General features: G+C 48.9%; 1 long non-coding RNA gene and 5 other non-coding genes across 6 annotated transcripts; 2 read left to right on the top strand and 4 right to left on the bottom strand.

Moving 5' to 3' along the window:
* Window positions 1-1,792: 1,792 nt before the first annotated feature.
* On the bottom strand, window positions 1,793-5,795 carry LOC144380891 (uncharacterized). The gene is made up of 5 exons (XR_013445203.1): window positions 5,498-5,795; window positions 4,721-4,956; window positions 4,414-4,600; window positions 4,122-4,274; window positions 1,793-2,679 (listed from the first exon to the last, which is right to left on the bottom strand). It is a non-coding gene; the product is annotated as an uncharacterized LOC144380891 (long non-coding RNA).
* On the bottom strand, window positions 4,718-4,790 carry TRNAR-CCU (transfer RNA arginine (anticodon CCU)). The gene has a single exon. It is a non-coding gene; the product is annotated as a tRNA-Arg (tRNA).
* TRNAR-UCG (transfer RNA arginine (anticodon UCG)) lies at window positions 5,036-5,108 on the bottom strand. Its single transcript has one exon. It is a non-coding gene; the product is annotated as a tRNA-Arg (tRNA).
* TRNAR-UCG (transfer RNA arginine (anticodon UCG)) lies at window positions 5,323-5,395 on the top strand. The gene has a single exon. It is a non-coding gene; the product is annotated as a tRNA-Arg (tRNA).
* On the top strand, window positions 5,730-5,802 carry TRNAR-CCU (transfer RNA arginine (anticodon CCU)). The gene has a single exon. It is a non-coding gene; the product is annotated as a tRNA-Arg (tRNA).
* Window positions 5,803-6,207: 405 nt separating this feature from the next.
* TRNAR-CCU (transfer RNA arginine (anticodon CCU)) lies at window positions 6,208-6,280 on the bottom strand. Its single transcript has one exon. It is a non-coding gene; the product is annotated as a tRNA-Arg (tRNA).
* Window positions 6,281-8,299: the final 2,019 nt, after the last annotated feature.

Raw genomic sequence — 8,299 nt, 5'->3', positions numbered from 1 at the left:
TCGAAGGATTCAGACAAGTAAAACATGGGGAATCCAAGAAAAAGCCATTTAGTTTGCTTTTGGAGTGGAGTTAGAACTCACGTTCAAGGAAGGACCCAACATCCATCCCCAGGAAGTTTTGTAGCAGGACCCAACATCCATCCCCAGGAAGTTTTGTAGCAGGAGTCGCTAGCATTGGAAGGAGACCCTTTGGAAGACTTACTGGAAGAGATACCAGTGAACAACGGAACATGCTCTCCATCCAAGGCATTTGCATAGGATTGGGGCACTTTTAAGTTGTGTACTCTCCTGGGTTGTTTGAACTTTTTGCATTGAGCATGCATTGATTGTACATTGAAAATGTAAAAGTGTGGTGCCTGACTGGCTCAGTTAGTGTAGTGTGTGACTCTTGATCTCGGGGTTGTAAGTTCATGCCCCATGTTGGGTGTGGAGATAATTTAAAATCTTAAAAAATAATCACTAGTAAAATGGGATTATGCTTTTCAAATCACAAGAGAGAAAAGTACATCCTTTTTATTTTTTTAAGATTTTACTTATTTGAGAGAGAGAGCGAGCGAGCATGGGAGCCCGATATGGGGCTGGATCCCAGGACCCTGGGATCATGACCTGAGCCAAAGGCAGACACTTAACCGACTGAGCCACCCAGGCACCCCAAGAAGAGTACATCCTATACAGCAAAAGTTAAAGACAGAAATCAGCAAAGTAGCATAAATTCAGAAGTGTAAATACAGAACCAAACATACTTAGGATAATTATGAATCAGTAAAGACCCCTATTAGGCAAATACACTGGGTCAACCCAAAATCCAACCACAGGCTGTCCATCCTTTAAAAAAAAAAAAAAAGATGTATCAAGGGTTCCAATTCGTTAAAAAAAACTGGCACTGAAGGAAAAAATATTATACATACATCCTGCCTTTTTAAACAACTTATTTCAGGATAAACTAATAGACATAATTAATGAGAGAAAGTTCTTTACAAAGTATTCCGGCCAATAAATGTGGAAAAAAGTAACATCAGAAGTAATTATTTTGTAATCCCTAATGAAATAGTTTTTTTAGGCCAAGCTTCTCAGTGGATGAAACCATTACCTGAAGGGTTGATGAAGAACTTGACCACGAGCAGGCTGTCAGCTCCTGATGCCAAGCCTGTCTGCTGTACGTTCTGATACACTATAGTAAATACACAGCACCATTTGAAAGTTTTGTTTTTGCCAAAAAGTTGAACTTGACTTTAATGAGGGCATTAAAATTAACTTCCAGTTTAGAGGAAATATCTGGGATAGAGGAACAAGTTAAATGGCACCATAAAGTAAAGATAAATCCAAAATATGGGCCATTTGACCTTTGTTTTTCAACAAGTCAGTGATGTGGGGTAAGGTAAGATGGAAGGCAGGGACAGCTTTAGGTTAAAAGAGGCTGAAGAGACCCAACATCCAAATCTTGTGTGTGACCTTGTTTGGATACTGGTTTGCACCAATCAACTGTAAAAAGATTAATATTGAAGTATGTGGATGTCTACTGGGGTGAAATGATGTGATGTCTGGAATTACTTTAAAATACTTCAGAAAGGGCGCCTGGGTGGCTCAGTTGGTTAAGCGACTGCCTTCGGCTCAGGTCATGATCCTGGAGTCCCTGGATCGAGTCCCGCATCGGGCTCCCTGCTCGGCAGGGAGTCTGCTTCTCCCTCTGACCCTCCCCCCTCTCATGTGCTTGCTCTCTCATTCTCTCTCTCTCAAATAAATAAATAAAAAATCTTTAAAAAAAAAAAAAAAAAAAAAAAAAAAATAAAATACTTCAGAAAAATGAAGGGATAAATGGATTACTGGAGCAAATGTGAAAAAATCCTGATAACTGACAACTCTAGGTTGGTTCATTCACTATTCTCTGTTTTTGTGTATGTTGGAAAATTTTTGCAATACATACATATTTTTTAAAGATTTTATTTATTTATTTGCCAGAGATACAGCGACAGAGGGAATACAAGCAGGGGGAGTGGGAGAGGGAGAAGCAGGCTTTCTGCAGAGCAGAGAGCCAGATGCGGGGCCGAAGGCAGACGCTTAACAACTGAACCACCCAGGCGCCCCGCAATACACATTTTTAAAGGATGGGCAACTATGTAGAGTTATTACCATTTAGCAAGGTAGAATTCAAGACAAAAACATGAAATGGGTCAAATGTAACTCTTAATAAAGGGAACAATTGACGTGAAAAAAAAGATTGGAACCTTGACGTGCAAAAAAAATGTTAAAATATATAAAACAAAAAAAGTTTAAAATTGCTGGAAACAACAGTTGTAAAGATTTTAACACACCTATTTTTGGGATTTGCAAAAAGACTATAGCAAACTATAATAAAAGGCTCACTTAATAGCTTATATACTAAATTCTGTGTCATACAAACAGAATAACTGGGAACTGATAACATTAGACTATAAAGAAAACTTCAAGTTAAAAAAAAAAAGAAAAAAACTGCGGTACACATCTGATTCCGGAGCAAATATTACATAAAACCAGCAATTAAGGGATGCCTGGGTGGCTCAGTTGGTTGGGCGTCTGCCTTCAGCTTGGGTCATGATCCCAGGGTCCTGGGATTGAGTCCCGCGTTGGGCTCCTTGCTCAGCAGGGAACCTGCTTCTCCCCCTGCCTGCCGCTCCCCCTGCTTGTGCTCTCTTGCTCTCTCTGACAAATAGATAAATAAAAATAAAATCTTTTTTTTTTTTTTAAAGATTTTATTTCTTTGACAGAGACACAGTGAGAGAGGGAACACAAGCAGGGGGAGTGGGAGAGGGAGAAGCAGGCTTCCCGCGGAGCAGGGAGCCTGATGTGGGGCTCGATCCCAGGACGCTGGAACCATGACCTGAGCCAAAGGTAGACTCTTAACAACTGAGCCACCCAGGCGCCCCCAAAATAAAATCTTTTAAAAACAACAATAACAATAGCCAAAGTATAAATTACAGTAACACAACACACAATACAAAAATGCAGGCACTTGGAAACAAATTCCTCATTTTCATGAATTTCAGTGAGAAATTAATTACAGAATGCATGGAAGATAAAAGTAACAAGATCAATCCTAGAGGATTAGAAAGATCTAGAGGGTTCTAGAAGATTCTTTGTTGAGTGCCAGCATTATACCTTAGTCATATTTATATTCCCCAGGGTTTAGCACTGTGCTTGGCATTCAGAAGAATCTTAATATGAATGCATAATGAAAGGAAAAGTCAGATGAAATTTGAGCCTTCAGGGATTCACGTCTAGCTAGGAGAGTATCACATATAAACCCTGAATAATGGGGCAAACTAGTCTGTTAGTAAATATGACAGTCATGATTTATAGAGCACTGCTGTGTTCTGGGCACTGTTCCACTCACGTGACATGAAAATCATTTCATTTACTCCTCTCAACAACCCTATGAGGTAGGTAGCATTATCAGTCAAGACATGAAAGAAGTCCTCTGAAGGTGACAGGATTGCCAATGATGCTTGTTGCTGTTTACCACCCAGAGGCCTCCGAGTACTCAACTAATAGCTGCCCATGACCATCTCTTTATTTTGAAATCCTCCTATTCATCAGTTTACTGCCTTCTCTCTCACTAGAATGTAACCTCCATGGAGTCAGGGCCTGGAGGATGGTGTTAGGAGATCTGAAGCCTGAAACCCAGGGAGGCAGCGGCTCCAGTGGTGCAGGCTAGGGCCATGATGCTGCAGCCACGTGGCAGGGCTTGGGAGCCAGAGATGGCTTAAAGTAGCATCCATAAAACCGCGGTTTGCAGTAGAGAGAGCAGGAAAAATGCTGGATGATGCTGGAGAAGGGAGAGGAGGATTCTCTACTTCTAGTTTGTTTGGTTTGCTGTTTCTTTTACAAAAGTACAAGGACACAGTGGTTTTTAAACTTTTTTGGGTAAAGACTTAGGAAAATCTGATGAACAGTACAGGCTCCGCCCCACCCCCCGCCTAGACATAGTATCCCCAAGTGCACACAATGTGAGATGGTCAACCTGTGTGCTCCGAAGTGAAAGAAAGAAGGAAAAAAAAAAATCTGGCCAAAACAATATATTATTTTAAGTAAGCATGTTACTAAAGGATTATATACACATGAAAGTACGGAAAAAATAAACATACCTCTCTCCGACAGTCCCTTTTCAAACCCTCCTGAGCCACCTTTTTCCTGCGGGCCTGGGCTCATACTTGTCCCCCCGTCCACTGCGCATGCACACCCGTGCTTCCGTGCGCCCCTCCTCGTCCTAGCAGGGGCCGTGGGGGTGGGTGCCGGTTCTATGGGACAGAGCCCACAGCGAGGCTGAGGGCGCGGGGCTGGGCAGCACCCCCACCCCGCCTGCCCCTGCCCTCCGGAGGCTCAAGGCGCAGGGGGCTGCCGTTTGCGCCGCTTTTAACTTTATAGTGATGGACTCACAGAGAACACGCGCGCCTCACTCGTGCGTGGATGTGTAGCCTTCACGGCACTTTCCCGAGGTGTGTTTGGATACCAACTGGGGCAACAAGAAGCGGGGCCGCGTTTGCGCTCACATGGGTTTATCTTTCAAAGTGCAGTCGGGCTTGATCAAAAAAGGCGAATTACCGGCAACCGAGGCATCCACACACTAAAACAAACAAAAACACACACAAAAACCGCTTTGAAATAGAGAAAATTTTGCCGTATATATTTGTTTTTACATTATAGATGATAAGGAAAAAACACTTCGGCAATTGAGTCACCTCACCCCAGATGGGACTCGAACCCACAATCCCTGGCTTAGGAGGCCAGTGCCTTATCCATTAGGCCACTGGGGCTTCACGCAAGCGGCGCCCGATCACATGCCTCTTGAACTGTGACGCCGTGTGGCTGCGTAATGACGTCATGCCCGGAAGCTCCCAGGTGCAAAATTCGATTGGACGGGAGCCCTCAGTCCGCCTCAGGTGAGGGGGGTTGCAGTTAGGAAGGGCTACGGAGGCCTCACTGTCTAAAACAAGGGTAAAGCCTGGGATTCAGTTGCGGTAAAGGTTGTGCTAAGTATCTCTTCAACATTAAAACGTATCGACCACGAAGGGACTCGAACCCTCAATCTTCTGATCCGAAGTCAGACGCCTTATCCATTAGGCCACGCGGTCCCCTACTTGGCTGGCGGTGCCGGGATACCTATTTAGCGACCTCCGGCTACACTAGCATTGACGCTGCCGCAGACACTGCACCCTGGCTCTGGCCCCGGTACACCTGTGATGCACCTTGGGGCGCGGCGCGCGCGGTCCTCTCCTGCCCGCGTCGCCGGCGCCGCCAACGAGGGGGCTACACCTGGCCTGCGCACTGCGGCCCCCTAGGCGTCGCGGCCGCGTGGCCTAACGGATAAGGCGTCTGACTTCGGATCAGAAGATTGAGGGTTCGAGTCCCTTCGTGGTCGGTTTCTTTTTGGGTGAGGGGCGCGGGCCACAGCAGCCCCGCTCGGCCTCGTCTGCCTCTCTCCTCGTCCCCTCCCGGGTCCCCGAGGCCGCTCGGCACTCGCCTTCCGGGAAGCCCGCTTCTCTCTGTGCACCTACGCTCCGCCAGCGCCCTGTGGTCCCCATGGGGCACGAACTCGTCGCCTCGCCTTGGACTCTAGCTTTTCGGGCAGCTGGCGGGCGACCGCTCCGGTCCAGAGGCGCGCGGTCCAGCCGCCGGCCTGGCGGCATCGCGGGAGGGCCGCGGGCGTGCGGCTGCGCGTTACCACGGACCACGTGGGCACAGCGTGTTGTCGCGCCCCAGTGGCCTAATGGATAAGGCACTGGCCTCCTAAGCCAGGGATTGTGGGTTCGAGTCCCACCTGGGGTGGTGCGGGCGCTTCTCCTCGCGGCAATTTTTGGTGCCGGGAACTCGCGGGCCTCCGTGTACCCCCACTTCCGCGACGAGGACCCGGGTCCTGGGGGCTCCACGTGCCTCGGCCCTAACGCCCCCCCCTCCCGCCCCCTAACCCCGGTCCTCCCAGGCCCTCGGACCGCGTTCCGCCCGCTCCTGCGGTGCAGTTTACCAGGGCCTCGGTGTTGCCCGGAGTCTTGGGGTCAGTGTGGCCTGTATTCCCCGCTCCGGGCCTGGTGTCACCGCGCCCCTTCGGGACACGCTGTACCTTTAAGCCTCCGGGACGGGCTGTACAAAAGTTGCAGGGCGGTCTTCTTTGGGCTTTTGGATTCGGTTTAGTCACGGGTGCGTGAGGCGCGGAGAGAGCCAAAAAGACGGTTTTACCCCAGGTGGGACTCGAACCCACAATCCCTGGCTTAGGAGGCCAGTGCCTTATCCATTAGGCCACTGGGGCCTGCGAGTCAGGGTTGCGCCATTCGGCCCCCTAGTCTCGGTCGCCAGCGCCGAGAGAGTAGCGGCGGGGCGGGGGCTGCGGGACCCCCGAGTCCGGGTGCGCAGCCTGGCGCCCCGCCCAGCCTTTGTGTCCCCCGGTGCAGAACTGACAAAGTCCAGGAATGTTAGGAAAAAGTAGTGCAGGAAATGAACGAGAACAGAATAGCGTCCATCACTAAAACTGGAACCCAAGCACTGAGGATCTTCACCATCACCAGGCAGTGCACGACCTGTACAAATCTTTCCAATCACGAATATACATCATATATAAAACAAATACATGTAAAGCCAAATAGTTCACCCTAATATTTTGTTCCTTTAAAACTGTTTACAAAAAGTAATACAAATAAAGAATGAGCTCATTTTTAAACGTTACACGCGTTTAGAATCCACTATTAAAATTCATGCACTTCTGAAAGATGTTCTAGAAGCCTCAGGAGAAGGCAGCTGTTACTTCCCTGTGCCTGCCTCCAGAACTTGCCTCTCCCATCTCCAGGCATCCAGGGCACAGGGAACCTGGACACATTCGTCTTTGTTTTTCTCTCTCCGACATGTGGAAAGTCTGCAGAAACCCATCTCCTTCCTCCCTAACCTCAGCAAGAAGCAAAAGTTTGGCCCACCTGGCTCCAGTCCCCTGCCTTGAGGGTGCTCTCCTTTAAGTTAACCAATTTGTTCCTCGAGGTGCGACATTCCTACGGCTAGAGTGCAGAACACTTCCAGCATCCCAGAGGGCTCCCTTGTGCCTCCTCCCCCTCAGTCACCACCTCCTCCAACGAAATACTCACCTAAAGCAGTTTTGCCTTGCTTTGAGCCACCAGATGGAATCATTTTCACCTGTGTTCATTCTTCATTGCCCTCCACCTTTTTAAACACAATTGCTTTATTTTTTAGTAGGCTCCACTGTCAAAGTGGGGCTTGAACTGAGGACCCTGAGATCAAGAGTCACATGCTGTACCCCCTGAGCCAGCCAGGCATCCCAGCACTCAACATTTTTAAAGGATGGGTCCTACTCCTGTGCTCTACTCCCTGTCCCCCAGGCTGGTGTTTCTCTTTACATTTTCATCCCCTCCTGTGTGTCCCGAATGCCTTTCCCGTTCCCTTCATGTGCTACCAAGGTCTTCTGAGGAGCTCTCGGGTCCATCACTTTGCTCCAGGATCAGCCCACAGGGATGCCTTTTCTGGTTTCCCCGCTGCCACCATCTAACCCAGCAAGTCCCCAGGTTCTGCTCTGCCTCGTCCTCAACTGCTCCTACCCATTCCCAAGACTCTGCTTGTGTCCTCCATCCTGCATCCTCCAACTGCAACCTCACTCCCAGCCCCAGGGCTCCACTCCTTCTCCTGGGCATCACTACCGGGGCGTTCCTCCTCAGACCCCAAGAGTCAGCTCCTCATAGGCAAAACCATCCTCCTCCCACCTCCTCCCAAGGCTGCTCCCTTTGTGCCTTCCCTGTCTCCATGCATCACCACCCATGTCACACACACACCTGCTCCCGCTCCACCTGGGCCCATTTTCTGTCTCCATCATCCTTTTGCTCCTGCTATTGGCTCTCCATTCTCCCTGCCACTGCCCTAGTTCCGGGATGGGTCCCTGCCACCTACATGGGTCAGTCCGTCAGCCTGTGCCCATCTGCCTGCACTTCCTTGTCCATTCAGTCAGATTAATCTTCCCCTGACAGCCTCGGCAGAGGTCGAGTCTAAATGTCCCAGCTGTCACATTTGAAGCTCTTACTTTGCTACATGGCCGGCCCCTCCGCTCCTTCCCACCTATGTCAAGCATTGCAAGCAAGTGTATCTGCTCTGACCCTCTAGCTGGAACTGGTTGCTTCTCTAGTTCCCAGAACCTGTTTTGACCTGATATTCACCACGTTTTAGGTTGTTACCATAACCGGAATCCATTTTTCTTCTCGGCTTTTATCATCACCTGATTGAGTGTAAATTCTCTGAAAGAAAGGACTTTTTTGTTCATTGCCGAGTCCCTGGG

This window comes from Halichoerus grypus, chromosome 2 (genome assembly GCF_964656455.1).
Source record: "Halichoerus grypus chromosome 2, mHalGry1.hap1.1, whole genome shotgun sequence".
Taxonomy (NCBI): Eukaryota; Metazoa; Chordata; class Mammalia; order Carnivora; family Phocidae; genus Halichoerus; species Halichoerus grypus.
Note: the sequence above shows the minus strand (reverse complement) of the source record. Positions and strands in the feature narration are given on the sequence as shown.